The sequence below is a fragment of the Taudactylus pleione genome, unplaced genomic scaffold (assembly GCF_031769625.1).
Source record: "Taudactylus pleione unplaced genomic scaffold, aTauple2 ptg000064l, whole genome shotgun sequence".
Lineage (NCBI taxonomy): Eukaryota > Metazoa > Chordata > Amphibia > Anura > Myobatrachidae > Taudactylus > Taudactylus pleione.
This window is the reverse complement of record NW_028284466.1, coordinates 7,398,576-7,415,969: the sequence shown is the minus strand read 5'-3', so window position 1 is coordinate 7,415,969 and position 17,394 is coordinate 7,398,576.

Below are 17,394 nucleotides of genomic sequence, written 5' to 3'. Positions count from 1 at the left end.
CTTTGGCAGCAGATGGCTGCATGCGAATGCCACCTAGCGAATGGGTCTGAATCAGGCCCTCTGTTTGCATCTCTGGATGGTACAAGCAGAAATCCTTTAGTTGGACTGAACAGCGCAGTCAATTGAATAACTCCGGGAACTCCTTCCCGGGGCTGTACAGCATCACGCTGAATTAATTTGCCCCAATTTGTGTTCACATGTGCTATGTGTGAGTCTGAAACTTCTGAAACTGTAGAGAAGCCTCCTTCCACCATTATGCACCCTCTACAAAAGTAGTAAAAATAATGATAATGACATAGAAATTGAGTATGATACTGTGGAAGTGCAACAGGATGAGGGAATATTTATGTATCTGATGCTAATGAGGATGTTGATGATGACTGTGTTAGACAAGCAGCAGTTTAAAAAATTCAGGAGAAAAATGTTGTTTGCATCAAAGTAAGCCACCAGTGGCATCTGTTCCTGCCAGCAATAAGAAGGCCATTGTCATGCCTGGCCATACAACCATAAAAACACCTCTTTCACGTAAAATAATTATTTCCCAAATCCTGACATTTGTCAAGGCATCTGTTCTATTTGTGAGGCCAAAGTAAGCAGAGGCAAGGTTGTTATCCATCATGGCACCTCGTTGCTGTTACAACATTTGCAGAATGTTCATTCAACTTATTTTTCAAAATCTGAAATATCCTGTAATATAATAACAAGCAGTCCAGCATCAGGTACCAGCAGCATGGGTAGATTCCAGCACATACAATCTCAACCACCAACACCTTCATCATCAGCCTTCTCATTCATGATAGGAGGTAGTCCTGCATCCAATTTACGAAGGTTAACTGATTCCTTTCCTATCCAGGATTCTCAAGAAGAATCTTGCGTGCTACGATTGCTGCTTCTACTTCATTACAGAAGGGGACCAAGAAGACTAGAAGTTTCAAACAACAAATGACCGTGAAAAAATTATTTTCAAGAGGAACCAAGTATGACAGCAGCGATCCAGTTACACATCGGATCACTGAAACTGTGATGGCTACGTTAGCATTAGATCAGCGCCCAACATCTGCCATTAATGCATCTGGTTTTAAACAATTAGTTGAGGTCATGTATCCATGCTACCAAATTCATCTTGATTCCATTTTACCAGAAGAACAATTCCTCACCTGTACCAGGATGTTAAAAATAATGTATACTTGGCCTACAAAATGCATTTGTACTGACTATCCATTTAACTACATATATGTGGACAAGTGGTTCTTGTCAAACTAAAGATGACCTGACTGTGACAGCAAACTGAGTGTTTGTAGCACATTCAGCAACGGTATCTAACACAGAACACCAGCTCATTCACAGTGAGGCTACTGTACTTTCTGTATCGCTGGCTACACTAAGAGGCATACTGGTGTCAATCTGTTGGAAAAACTCAGGGATGTGATAGCAAGATGGCTTACCCGCTAAGACTCCCTTCAGAATGTAATTTCTGATAATGCAAGTAACATTGTATGAGCATTACAACTTGGTAATTTTAAACACCTACCCTGTTTTGAGCACACAATAAACTTGGCAGTTTACAATTTCTTAAAAATTGACAGGTGCATGCAGGAAATGCTGATTGTGGAAATTTTTGGAATTCAGCAACCGCATATATAGAATATTGCAGCCACTGCAACAACAGTTCAATTTGCCAAGACATCAAATGAATCAAGAGATAGTAACCAGTTTGTCAAAGATTTACTCACTGGACCTGAGAATTAATCCATCTCTCACTGCACCTTATATCATAGAAAGTGTGGACAATCTAATTGAGGGTGAGAATACAGGTGTCCTACTTGCAAATCTGCTGCCCTGCTTGTCCCTTACCTGATTACACTGATTATGGAAGCCGTTACCAGAGGGTGCATGCCGCTAGAATTGAGAGTCTCTATCCAGCCGCTGTACCAAGAACACTGTTGCACTGCTGCAATTCAATACGAGCACAGACCCTGCTCTCATCACCTTTTTGGAGATGCTGTGCAAGTGTTGGAACATGCATGGCATCTGACAGAGAGCCGCACAGCTTGCTTTGTGCATACGGATAACCTGGACATTCCAGCTCACTCACACCTACTGCAAAACTAGTGAGGAGCAGGATCCCTCTCTACAATATGTTGATCCAGGACTGTGAGTATACGAAATCCAGCCAGGACATTTTAAAAAAGGATTTTTAGAAGTGTGTTACTAGAACTTTAACACAGTAACGTAATAACCCTATTGCAACACTGTTTTCTACATTATAGATTATTGTGGCTATATAAACATCAACTTCTAATTATATGATACAACACAGGCACCAATTTGATACATTAGTGTAGTTTGCTTAGTACTGTGTGAAATCAGGATATATGCTATTCTCTAGGTCCCTCTTGAGACCTTTTTTATTGATTAGATATTTGATTTGTACACGTGAATGTCTTTTTTTAGGATATGTGTATTTTTTTATTGTGATTATGATTAAAATAGGATAATAATCCTTACACTGGTTTGTGTCTGTTAAGTGCCACATCATACCAATTTTTGTTCACTTTTGGAGGATGGCCTGGTGTCAAAAAGGGCAGCAAAGAAGCCACTTCTCTCCAGGAAAAATATCAGGGACAGACTAATATTCTGCAAAAGGTACAGGGATTGGACTGCTGAGGAATGGAGTAAAGTTATTTTCTCTGATGAATCCCCTTTCAGATTGTTTGGGGCATCTGGAAAAACGCTTGTCCGGAGAAGGAAAGGTGAGCGTTACCATCAGTCCTGTGTCATGCCAACAGCATAGCATCCTAAGACCATTCATGTGTGGGGTTGCTTCTCAGCCAAGGGAGTGGGCTCACTCCCAATTTTGCCTAAGAACACAGCCATGAATAAAGAATGGTACCAAAACATCCAAAGCAAGAGCAACTTCTCCCAACCATCCAAGAACAATTTGTTGACAAACAATGCCTTTGCCAGCATGATGGAGCACCTTGCTATAAGGCAGAAGGGATAACTAAGTGGCTCGGGGAACAAAACATTGAAATTTTGGTCCATGGCCAGGAAACTCTCTAGACCTTAATCCCATTGAGAACTTGCGATCAATTCTCAAGAGGCGAGTGCACAAACAATAACCCACAAATTCTGACAAACTCCAAGCATTGATTAGGCAAGAATGGACGGCCATCAGTCAGTATGTGACCCAGAAGTTGATTGACAGCATGCAAGGGCGAATTGCAGAGGTCTTGGAAAAGAAAGGTCAACACTGCAAATATTGACTCTTTGCATAAACTTAATGTAATTGTCAATAAAAGCCTTTGACATTAATGAAATGCTTGTAATTCTATTTCATTATACCAAAATAATATCTGTCAAAAAAAGTCTAATAACACTAAAGCAGCAAACTTTGCGAAAACCTATACTTGTGTCATTCTCAAAACTTTTGGTCATGGCTGTATGTTTGCATGTATGTAGGGGCCTGCATACATACAAACATATATTGTCACGACCGGCTCCTGAGACTACCTCTGATGAGGTCAAGAACCGAGGGGTTTCAGATACAGTATGAGAATGGTAGGGGTGACAGACTATGTCTCCCAATTGTGGTCAAACCCAAGTTTGGCAAGACCTGCCTAGATGTGCGGAGTCTAACCCACTTGGTGGTTTTCTCCAGTGACCCTCCCAAATGGGATATGGTTTTTGCCATACCAAGTGAGCAGGTCGAGGCCCTCTGGACAGGTACCTGGGATAGATGGAAGAGTATAACTATATAACTGACACAGGGAACTCTGGGAAGAAACATGGAGGAATGGATTGCACTGAAACATGGTAAACGAGATACCACTTGAGGGTGCACTGGTAGAGTAGACAGGATTAGTATTGAATGTAGGGCTGAAGTACACAAGGATGGGTATATTGGACACAAGGTGCAGCTCTGGACACACTGACAGAAGACTTGGAGGTTAATACACAGGGATGTGTTTTGTACACTAAGGGGCAGCTCCAGACACACTGGCAGATGACTTGCGATTTGCACACCGGAATGTGAATTTGTACACTGATGTGCGGCTCTGGACACACTGGCAGATGAACTGGAGGTTTGTACACAGTGGAGAGAATTAGCGCCTCCTTCAGAGCCGCTCACTACTGGCGAGCGCTCTTTCTGAATCAGAGATGGGATTTTTTTTTCTTAAGGCCACTTGCTAAGCTGTGGGTGACCACCCACAGCTTTTGTGAGCGGCCTGGAGATGGTCACGATTATCGCGACCATTGGGCTTGCAAGGATACCCTGTGGTAGGGTCTCAGCTCTCGCAAGCCCGAGTGGTCTTCCTGCTCTAATAGAGCAAGAAGTCCACTAGTGACATCTCTACTGATGTCAGTAGGGCTGCCCACAAATGGCAGGCATTCCTTTGGGAACGCCTGCATTTGCTCAACCACCCCCCCTACCCGCTGACAAAATGGGGTGAGCTTTCATCAACATCGACAGCTGCCCCATCTTATAGCGAACACCGGAGCGACTGAACTAGTCGCTCGCTGGGGCTCGTGCATGCGCACGCTGGACGCGGTGCATGTGCAGGATGCATACATTGACCCACTTGCGAGCATTGTGCACTTGCGAGCGGGTCTGAATCAGGCCCTTAGTACACTATAGTATGGCTCCGGATGCACTGGCAGATGAACTGGAGACTTGTACACAGTGGTGAGTATTTGTACACAAAAGTGCGGCTCCGGATGCACTGACAGATGAACTGGAGAAGTGTACACAGGGGAATGATGTGAGGCACACAGGTTAGACTTGCACAGGACACAGGGACTTGAATACATAGAGGTGCGACTGGAGACACCCAGAAACCCAGGAACTAGTAACTTGTTTGGAACACTGGAACGGAATGCACAGTGGTGCAACTAGAGACACACAGGATGAACTCATAGTGAACACAGGGTAGAATGCAGGGAAGCACAGGTAACCAGGAACAGTGAGGGCAGCAATACAGCCTCTGGAACACCAGCCGGTTGTCGCCAGAAATGACTATGTGCTGTCATATGGTGATGTTGAACAGCAACTTCCTGTTGCAGGAGTCAGACCTAAATACCCTCAGGCAGCTGCTCATTGGATCACGAGATTAGCTGGGAGACAGCAAGGCTTTCATTGGAGGAAACTAGTCAGGTGAGATGAACCAACATGGCTGCGCCCATGCCTGCAAACACAGGAGTCCGAACACACGCATGGAAGTCCTACCGGACCCCGGGGAGAATCCTCAGCCATAACCCACTACTACCACTGGCGTCTCTAAACGCCTCAGAGCCTAAAGACACCAGTTCAGCGGTGAGTAAAGGCCGATCCCATGCTGGATCCTGACATAAATATCCTAACATATATATATATATATATTTACATTTATATCTATGTAATAAGCGAGAAAGTGTGTCTGTCTGCCTATCTGTCTGTCTTTCCATCTGTATGTCCTTTATGTATGGCCAGAATTTTGGACCTAGCTCCACCAAATTTTGCATGGTGGTGTAGTTTGACCAGGATTATGTTTGAACTTCGCCAGCATCACACACTGTCACACAATGATTAAAAATGGAGACACACTTAATTTACACAGGTTCCAGGGCTGGCTCCAGTGGAAACTGGCAGTATGACAAAAATCTGTACGAAAGCTACAAAAGTATCCTTTTAACCTCACAGTGAGCAAGTATCAAACTTTATGACTCATGCAAGTTCATATTAAATCCAGAGTTCGTCCTTTTTAAAGAGACCATAAATATTAGTCAGCCCTCTGTGTTTCCATGCTAGGGAGTAACTAAAACTTTGTGGGCCACAAAGCAAGATCTTGAAAGGGCCTCCACAGAGGTAAAAAAAAAATACATACATTTGCCCCATACAGAGCCCATTCATTTTATGCCACACAGTAGTACCCATTACACACATTATGCCACACACTAATAGTGCCTCTTACACATTATACCACACAGTAATACCCTTTACAGATTATGCCACATAGTAGTGGTGCCCCATATAACACAATAGTAGTGCCCCTTACACATTATGCCACACAGTAATGCTCCTTCCACATTATGCCACCCCAGCAACTCACTTCCCCGTTTACCTCTAGCAGCTTCTTGCCTACCCCTATGTGCCATCAGCAGCCAGCAGGTGTAGATTTAGTGCCAGGTTGCCAGCTAATTATAGCTGGCGCACCAGCAGGCAGTGGCAGACATGGACAGACATCAGCGCAAATTGAATCTGGCACCGGTCGTGAGCCACTCAGAGTTCGCAGACCAGCAGCCAATCAGGAGCCACCACAGCTAATTGACTTTGGATCCTCAAGCTTTGATTGCTTCGTGATCGACTGCACTGTCTCTCCATGTCTGCCTGCCGGTGCACCAGCTGTAGCCAGCTAGTGGGCCAGCACTAAATCAACCCCACTGACACCCGGGCTCAACATGGTGGCCCTGATTGGGCCGGCCTATCTTGTGTACATGACTAGGTGCAGGAAGAGTGGCGGTCCATAGAGGCAGTTCGGGCACCATAGCAGCTGCACCCCTTGCATGCATGGTAGTTACGACACTGTTTGCATGCATATTAACAGTGGGATCCTTTACAGGATCAATCGAATGGGGTTATAGTGAGGACAATATAAACAAATAAAGGCTGCAAGTATACTTCAGTGTCCAGTGTTCAACCTGGGCAATGCCGGGTATCCCAGTTAATATATGGTGCATGTGCCAGTGTTGGAAGCACTTTGCTTTTTTTTCTTCAAAAAGCTAATTTTTTTTTGTTATATCAGTTTGTCAAATATTGCCATGCTTGTTATTCTTAAATAAAATATTAATATTATTATTTTGTTCAAGATCATCCCTTTCCTAGAAAGTCAAACTTGGGATACATCAGTATGTACACTATATTCCCATGAAGGTGTGTTGTCTACAGCCAAGCGAAAAGGGAAGTTAAACATTGGTTACATGGATTTAAATTACTTTCCTTTTGATTCCAAAATATGATGCATCAGAATTAAAATGTGCATTCCTAGTACATTAAAAACAGTTTTAAGCTCATAAGGAAGAAATATATGTCACAGTAAAGAGACTCATCTGAAGATCATTATGCTGTAATAGACATTTAGAGGCTATTCTTGAGGATGTGAATGAGTCTTGGACTTGCTCTTACCCAACATGTGGCAGGTTATGTAGGAATGCTTTGGTAAAAATAGCTTACATTTCTCCCTAATCATTCATAATTTACACTCTTTAAGGAGAAGTGAATGAGCATTATGGGCTAGAATGACTACCTCAAGGCATAATTATCCAATACATGTATGTCTCCAAAGTAATTAATGCTTGTTAACTCTAGTCAATCCAATAAATCATCAGAGTTACTCTGCAACAAACTTACCTAGATGCAATCTCTTCCCTCTTTAATTCAGGAATTTGTTAGACGAGTGACTGCTTCGGTGATAGGTAAGTAAAGGCTTCCTGGTCTCTATGACAGGTCATACATAATCACTAAAGAAATATATAATTACACCTGTCAACCTCTTCTAGTGTAATTGATTCAATAACTAACAATGTCACAGGAAGGCTAGGATCAGAGGTCTCTCTGTGTGAAAATACTCATACATGGCTAAACATCTTGGTATTTTAATTGCTTGTCATACCGCCAGGGTTCCATATTGCACCTATCTCCACAGCAACAGACTGGTATGAGGAGACGGCACTTAATAACTGGAAAGTAAATTTATAATCTTGCTGTCCTCAAGTTTCCACTTTCCCATGCTGCAAGAAAATGTTTGAAGCAGATGGCAATTTCTTCATTTTAGGAACATCATTTATCATATTAACAGTCTATAAAATGTACTTCATGTATTTAATAGACAACTTGAGCAAAAATAATTAAAAGCATCACGGTAAATGCAATGTTGTACCTTACCCTGAGTTTACCTTTCATATTTTTAAAAAGTAAATTGTAATGGTGTATTCTCTCTCTGATATAATAAAATAAAACCTAAAATGTTTATATTACTAAAAATGAATGAAGACTGCTAATATATTGCTAAATGTTTAAAAAGCAAAAGATAGCATGTCAGTTATATATTTATAGCCTTGCAGTAACATGTGTCAGAATATAAATGTCTATACTTGTCAAGGGTACCATATGTGCTTTATTTACTCTTAGGGGTAATTTTACTAACAATCGTGTTTGTTCCACATTTGTCCGAGATTAAACACGGGTAAGAACGATAGTACACTGGGGATATTCCTTAATAGAAATCCAGTAATCTACTAAACTCCCATGTTTGACGGGATCGTGTTTTCCAATGGTGTATATTTTTGTAAATTAAGGGTTAATTTAAGGGAAAAAACAGCATGGGGTTCCCCTCCAAAAGTATAACCAGCCCTGGGCTTCATGAGCCAGTCCTGTTTCTTAAAATATGGGGAACAAAATGTGCAGGGGTCCCCAGCATTTTATGAACCAGCACTGGGCTCTGTGAGCCAGTCATGGTTTTAAAAACATGGTGAAAAAATGGCGTGGGGTTCACTATATTTTTAAAACCAGCACCAGGCTCAAACTTGCCTGAGTGTAATTTCACAGCCAGTGGACCCTTTCATTGGCTCCCCTGGCCAAAGCATTAACATCCCAAACTAGTCAGCCCAGGCCAGGGATCCTGGGGGAGGTGGGGACCCCCAAATAAAGGGGTCTCCCTCTACTGAGCATCCCAGGCCTGGGCTGAAGCCCGGGGCTCTTCCCTACACCCCTGGGCAGTGGGTGCAGAGGTAATAGTGTTAATATTGAATGGCTACTGTTATTTTTTTACAGTGGGACTACAGGTTCCTGTGTGCCTGCCCTTTGGCACTTGTGGAACTACAAATGCCAGCAGGCGGCCTGCACCGGTTCCCCCACTGTAAAATAAATAGTAAAATAAAGACAGGACAGACAGATTGTGCAAAGTATAAGTTTATTACAGGTTGAGTCTCCCATATCCAAAATGCTTGGGACCAGGGGTATTTTGGATATCGGAATATTCTGTTGTTTGTAATATGTACATACTATAATGAAATATCTTGGGAATGGGACCCAAATCTAAACACAGAATGCTTTTATGTTTTATATACACAGCCTGCAGGTCATTTTATACAATATTTTTAATAATATTGTGTATCAAAAAAAGTTTGTGTACATAAATGAAATTCATTTATATTTCATCTACACCTTATACACACAGCCTGAAGGTTATTTCATAAAATATTTTTAATAATTTTGTGCTTTAAACAAAGTTCGTGTACATTAAATCATCAAAAATCAAAGGTGTCACTTTCTCGGTCATGCTAAAAATATTCTGTATTTCGGAATATTCCGTATTTCGGAATATTTGAATGTGGGAAACTCAACCTGTACACCCAAACACACACATACATTAATCACATTGCCCCCAGTGATCAGTCCCCTTATCCAGTAGAAATCCACTATTATCCCTAAAAAAAAAAAAAAAACTTACCTATCTCCTGGTGCAGGTTGGTCCTCTTCTCCAGTAGTCCCAGCCATACAAAAAACAAACTGACTTACCCGGACCAGTTTAGACATTGAATAGATGTATGCATTTCCACATACATCTTCTCCCCAGCAATTGATGGAAACCTTGTGGGTAATGGCACTTACCGAGTTGTCAGCCAATCAGAGGCCGCTCTAGAGTAAGTGGACGCTGATTTGTGGTGAGCAGTCTGGCTGTCAATCAACAGTCACGATGCTCTTGGTAAATTTCTGTGTTGTATTTCTGTCTAAGGATAGTACAGTAGACAGTGGTGTTCACCTCTAAAAATTCAGAGAATACATCTGTTTTTGCCATAGTAAATTTCCGTTTTTGAAAACATAACATAATATACCCGTGAGTGCAAATTCGGACCAACATGATTGTTAGTATATTTACCACTTTGAGTGAATAATAGTATATACACCTGGTTTACTCCAGTAGCAAATTAAGAATCATGTTTTGTTGTGAGTGTTTGGAGTTGGTGAATACTTTGGCACGGGGACCCCATGCTGTGTGTCTCCCTACTATGGCATAGGCAAACGCAGGGGGGTTTCCGGCTGCCTGGAAACCCCTCTCCCCAGCCCCATACCATGACCACAATAGAAATACTAATATAATAGAAATGTACTATCGCTGCATGTTCATCTCAGTATCACAAATTAAATAATTAGCACCACCCTTGGATCTTTTAACATGTATCAGCCAATAATAAATAACCTGTGCACCAACTATGAGATTTGTAAAACATTCACTGTTAGGAATGTGCTGCTATAGAGCACAGTATGTACATATATGTTATGGGCAGTGCTCGGGTCATCTGCTGCTCCCTCAGACTCCCGGACTTGCTCTAATACTCTGGAATGGTGCTCACATCTAAAATAAAAACATTCAGCTCAAACAGGATGGCCCTACTCAGTGGCAAACGCAGGATTTCTAGAGGGGGGGTTTCAAATGCTTGATTTTAGAGCGAGTGTGGCCAGTTCATGAAGAGGGCAGAATTAGTACTTATCCAGCTTTAATATGCGTCATACAATGTGTATTGTGTGTTATAATTCCAGCATATACAGGATCACAGTAAGTCATTTGATGCAGTAGTAAGCCATCCTTCCTGAGCTGAATGTTTTTATTTTAGATGTGTGCACCATTCCAGAGCATTGGAGCAAGTCCAGGAGCCTGGAGGAGCAGCAGAAGAACCTAGCACTTCCCTGGACATATATGTACATATCGGGCTCTATAGCAGTGCATCCCTGACAGTGAATGTTTTCCAGATCTCCTATTTGGTGCACAGGTTATTTATTACTGGCTGATACATGTTACAAAAATCCACAGGTGGTGCTAATTATTTCATTTGTGATACTGAGAAGAACATGTAGCACTAATAAAATTCTATTATATTACTATTTTTACTGTATTCATGGTATGTGCTGGGGAGGGGGGTTTCCACGCAGACAGATACCCCCCTGCGTTTTCCTATGCTACTGCCGAACCTACTGCCTTACTGTGAATACTAAGGGTGAGCGGGTTCGGATTTCTGAAATCCAAACCCCCCCAAGCCCCCCCGATCCGAGGCCGATCCGAGTCAGGCTCGACTTTTCCCACCTGACTCGGATCTGAAATCGAGGCAAAACGTCATAATCCCGCCTTCCGGGTCTCGCAGGTTTTGGATCCTATATAAGGTACCCGCGTCTGCGCCATTTTCTCACTCGGCTGTGGACAGTGAAGAGGGAGTGTGGGAGTTAGGGCTGGCTGGGCTGTGTAGTGTAGTGTAGTGCAGAGTAGTGTTGTGCTGTGCTGTGCCGCGCTGTGCTGCTGTTGTCCATAGGGGCTGTGTCCACTACTTCAAAGTCCATAGGGGCTGGCTGTGTTGTGCTGTGCAGCTGTTGTCCATAGGGGCTGTGTCCACTACTTCAAAGTCCATAGGGGCTGGCTGGACTGTGTTGTGCAGTCAGTTGTCCATAGGGGCTGTGTCCACTCCAAAGTCCTGTGCAGTGTCCCAGTCCTAAAGGGGTGCTTTAGTGTTGTCCAGGGGGTGCTCTGTCCATCAGGGGTGCTCCCCCCAAGTGCTAAAAAAAAATATATTTTTTCTGTGTTTGTGAATTGTGTGCGCAGTAGCCGCACGTGCATCAACAAAGTAGTGCCAAGCGTGCGCCTGTGTCATAAGTAAAGGGCCGGCTGGCTTGACCGTTAAAGGGTGCTGTAACCCCCAAAGTACACTCAAACCAAATAAAAAAATATTTTCTGTGTTTGTGAATTGTGTGCGCAGTAGCCGCACGTGCATCAACAAAGTAGTGCCAAGCGTGCGCCTGTGTCATAAGTAAAGGGCCGGCTGGCTTGACCGTTAAAGGGTGCTGTAACCCCCAAAGTACACTCCAAACAAAATAAAAAAATATTTTCTGTGTTTGTGAATTGTGTGCGCAGTAGCCGCACGTGCATCAACAAAGTAGTGCCAAGCGTGCGCCTATGTCATAAGTAAAGGGCTGGCTGGCTTGACCTTTAAAGGGTGCTGTAACCCCCAAAGTACACTCCAAACCAAATAAAAAAAAAAATTGTGTGTTTGTGAATTGTGTGCACTGTGGCTACACGTGCATCAACAAAGGAGCAGCGCCAAGCGTGCGCCAGTGTCCCATAAGTAAAGAGCCGGCTGGCTCATTTCTTAAAGGGTGGTGTAACCCACAAAGTGCACTACTCTCCAGCAAAAATAAAAAAATATTTTCTGTGTTTGTGTGCGCCTTAGCCGCACGTATATATCAATATAACATAAATGGAGGACCAAACTTTCTCCGATAAAAATAAAATAGGGAAAGATCAAGAACCACTTCATCCTAGTGCTGTTGCTGCTGCTGGGAGTTGTTCATCATCCCAGAGAGGAAGTAGGAACACCACTACTTTTACTAAACAATTGACCCTCCAACAGTCCCTAGTGAGGAGGATTAAGTACGACAGCAGTCATCCTGAAGCAAAACATATAACTGAGGCCTTGACTGCTATGTTGGTGTTAGACGTGCATCCGGTATCCGCCATTAGTGCAGTGGGATTTAGACAATTGATGGAGGTAGTGTGTCCCCGGTTCCAAATCCCGTCTAGAGTCCACCTGCATCCTCAAAGCAGCAGCGACAAGCGTGCGTCTGTCTGTTAAAGGGTGGTGTAACCCTCAAAGTGCGCTCCACAAACAATAAAAAAATTCTTCTTTTTTTTTCTCTTTGTGAAATGTGTGGGCTGTAGCCGTACCTGCATCCTTAAAGCAGCAGCGACAAGCGTGCGTCTGTCTGTTAAAGCGTGGTGTAACCCTCAAAGTGCGCTCCACAAACAATAAAAAAATTCTTCTTTTTTTTCTCTTTGTGAAATGTGTGGGCTGTAGCCGCACCTGCATCCTCAAAGCAGCAGCGACAAGCATGCATCTGTCTGTTAAAGGGTGGTGTAACCCTCAAAGTGTGCTCCACAAACAATAAAAAAATTCTTCTTTTTTTTTCTGTCTTTGTGAATTGTGTGGGCTGTAGCCGCACTTGCATCCTCAAAGCAGCTAGCGACAAGCGTGCGTCTGTCTGTTAAAGGGTGGTGTAACCCTCAAAGTGCTCCAAAAAATTAAAAACTATTTTTTTTATGTGTTTGTGACTTGTGTGCGATGTAGCCGCACGTGCATCAACACAGTAGCAGCGCCAAGTGTGCGCCTGTGTCATAAGTCAAGGGCCGGATTGGACATCTGGTCCGGACTGAAGGACGTGCCAACAATTTCTGACAAGTCTACTGTCACTGCATATGATACTGTCCTCAAAGCAGCAGCGACAAGTGTGCGTCTGACTGTTAAAGGATTACATCGGTGACAGCATCCAAGTAGGCATGTCAGACAGTCTGTACCTGTACTGGCAGGAAAAAGAAGCTATTTGGTGGTCCCTGTACAAACTGGCTCTATTTTACCTGAGTTGCCCCCCCTCCAGTGTGTACTCCGAAAGAGTGTTTAGTGCAGCCGGGAACCTTGTCAGCGAAAGGCGTAGGAGGTTGCTTCCACAAAATGTGGAGAAGATGATGTTCATAAAATGAATTATCAACTCTTCCAGGGAGACCAGCCTCCAGAACGTACAGAGGGACCTGTGGTTGTGGATTCCAGTGGGATGAATTAATACTCTGTGAGGATGAGGATGTACACAACACTGAAGAGGGTGAGGAATCGGTGGATGAGGAGGATGAGGACGACATCTTGCCTCCATAGAGCCAGTTTGTGCAGGGACAGATTAATTGCCAGCTTGTTTTGTGGGGGCCCAAACGAACCAATCATTTCAGCTACAGTCGTGTGGCAGACCCTGGCGCTGAAATGTTTGGTTTGTTAAAGTGTGCATGTCCTGTTTATACAACATAAGGGAGGGTGGGAGGGCCCAAGGACAATTCCATCTTGCACCTCTTTTTTTTCTTTGAATTATGTACTGTTTGGGACCTAGTTTTTCAAACTGCCATCCTGTCTGCCACTGCAGTGTCACTCCTAGATGGACCACGTGTTTGTGCCTCCAGAACGTACAGCCTCCAGAACGTACAGAGGGACCTGTGGTTGTGGATTCCAGCGGGCTGAATTAATACTCTGTGAGGATGAGGATGTACAAAACACTGAAGAGGGTGAGGAATCGGTGGATGTCGAGGATGAGAACGACATCTTTCCTCCGTAGAGCCAGTTTGTGCAGGGACAGATTAATTGCCAGCTTGTTTTGTGGGGGCCCAAACGAACCAATCATTTCAGCCACAGTCGTGTGGCAGACCCTGGCGCTGAAATGTTTGGTTTGTTAAAGTGTGCATGTCCTGTTTATACAACATAAGGGTGGGTGGGAAGGCCCAAGGACAATTCCATCTTGCAAATCTTTTTTTTCTTTGAATTATGTACTGTTTGGGACCTAGTTTTTCAAACTGCCATCCTGTCTGCCACTGCAGTGTCACTCCTATATGGACCACGTGTTTGTGCCTCCAGAAAGTACAGCCTCCAGAACGTACAGAGGGAGCTGTGGTTGTGAATTCCAGCGGGACGAATTAATACTTTGTGAGGATGAGGATGTACACAACACTGAAGAGGGTGAGGAATCGGTGGATGAGGAGGATGAGGACGACATCTTGCCTCCGTAGAGCCAAGTTTGTGCAGGGACAGATTAATTGCCAGCTTGTTTTGTGGGGGCCCAAACGAACCAATCATTTCAGCCACAGTCGTGTGGCAGACCCTGGCGCTGAAATGTTTGGTTTGTTAAAGTGTGCATGTCCTGTTTATACAACATAAGGGTGGGTGGGAGGGCCCAAGAACAATTCCATCTTGCACCTCTTTTTTTTCTTTGAATTATGTACTGTTTGGGACCTAGTTTTCAAACTGCCATCCTGTCTGCCACTGCAGTGTCACTCCTAGATGGACCACGTGTTTGTGCCGCCCACTCGTATCTCTTAGCATAGTCATCCAGCTACCTCGGTGCAACCTTTTGGATATAAAAATACTATTGTGAGGTGTGAGGTGTTCAGAATAGACTGGAAATGAGTGGAAATTAAGGTTATTGAGGTTAATAATAGCATAGGAGCAGAAAAACACACACATTCTGTGATTTTAGCTGTTTTTATGCTTTTTAAAAAAAAATACAGATCCAAAACACAAAACCCAGAACCCAAAACACGGAAGGGTGGTTTTGGCAAAACCAATCCAGATCCAAAACACGAAGAAACATCCAGATCCAAAACCAAAACACAAAACACTAAAAGTGGGCGGTGCACACCCCTAGTGAATACACAATACACTTTGTATGACATATTAAAGCTGGATAAGTACTAATTCTGCCCTCTTCATGAACTGGCCACACTCGCTCTAAAATCAAGCATTTGGAAACCCCCCCTCTAGAAATCCTGTAATTTGCCACTGTATGTCGTTACCACCCCGGCTGGTACAGCCCGGGGCTGGTTATAGTAAACTAGGGGGAAATCCTTGCCGGTTTTTCTCCCAATTTTCCGGTACCAGAACGAGCTCAGAGGTCTAGGGCTGATTATGCTTTTGGAGGGGGACTCCATATAGTTTTTTGGTTTTTTTTTACCTAAAATACAAGAAAGCATGATCTGTGTAGTGCCATCAGAATTTTTGTGGCCCGGGACTTACAAAATACGAACCCCCCCCCCCCTCTTCCTCATCTTGTCAGTTCATGCGCAATAGCACTGCTGGGGAGCAAAGGAGGAAATAATATGCCAGTAATCCTATCAGTTCAAAATAATCTCCAGCTGGAGGTGGTGGATTTAAGTAAAGGAAAGGAGGATATTAAACTCCCTAATGGTCTGTGACTTCCTAGTAGACATGCCCATTCACATGTCACATCAATATCTAATACTAGCATAACATAATTATAGAACACATAATCATAAATAAAGAGAAATAAAGATATTGCTGTTAACAATTGTTCAAATGTATTTGATAAAAATATAAGGAAAGAGGAGGGGAGTATGGTCACTATCAGCCTGTTGCTTTAAATTATGTTGTAAGGCTGCAGGAACATGAAAAGCATGTTTAATTTATTTTATTAAGATAAAATAATAAACTGACCATTTCTTTTACATTTAGAAGAAAGCCTACACTATTCACCACCTATTACATTTAGGTCAAGAAAAAAAATAATTATTGCAACCAAAAATAACCTAAAAAAACCCCCATATAGTGACTTTCATTATTAACGGACACGTGCTTAAGCACATAGAATGGCATTGATATCAAGTTAGTATTGTAGTTAGAAGGTTCTAGTAAAAATAGGGTTAAATGCATATACAGTGGCTTATCCTGCATTCAAAATATAGACATGTCGACAGTTTGTAAGTCGAGATTTTGACCAAATTAATATATAGACAGTCAAAATGTCAAAACTGACAATATACTGTAGGTCACTGCACATACTGTAACCTGTAGTCAAAATAAAGGAAGGTATACATGCTTTGATTGTCATTGATTTAGCACAAATAAGCAAGGGATTAGCGCTACTGTACTTGTAATTTATTTAGCGTTACTGTGAAGGGTATTAGAGGCTGTGACAATTATGGCTGCAGCAAATGAATGTATGCTGTTGTGGAACTACAAATGCCTGCATACCCTGCCACAACTTGAGCAGGTCCTAACAGCAGTACTACCGTGATGGGATACCTGCCCCGGAAATTATGGCCTCAACACTTAGAGTATGCTGCTGTGGAACTACACATCCCAGCATGCCCTGGGGGTCATTCAGACCCGCTCGCGAGCGCAGGACGCTCGCAAGCGGGTCGATGTTGCCCTACTGCGCATGCGCACGATGGAGGGAGCTCCGTCGTGCACATGCGCGAGACCCGGCGAGCGATGGGCTCTCCGTCGCTCCGGGTCTCGCACCAAAGGGGGCGTGCTGTCGATGTTGAGTGACAGCACGCCCCCTTTGGTGGGCGTGTCGGGGGCGTGGCTGCCAGACGGAGGCGTTCCCATGGGAATGCCTACCGTCTGAAGCCGGCCCCACTGACATCACTAGTGATGTCAGTGGGAGTGATTTTGGCTCTGATAGAGCCAAAATCACTCCAGGGCTTGCGGCAGCGAGACCCTACCGCAGGGTCTCTGTCGCAAGCCCGATGGTTGCGATGGTCTTGACCATCGCGACCATCATCATGGACGCTCGCTAAAGCTGTGGGTGGTAACCTACAGCTATGCGAGCGTCCATAAGGCCGCTCCATTTTCATGTAGGAGGGCCCTGATTCAGAGCGAGCGCTCTGGTCAGAGCATCCGGCTCTGAATCAGGCCCCCTGTTCCAATAGTTTCATTGCAATGTCGACATTTTTACTGTGGCCCTTATTCGGGTCAGGAATCTGCGCAGGCGCCGGACCCGTACTGCGTATGTACAGTATGTGTCCTGTGTGACAGCAG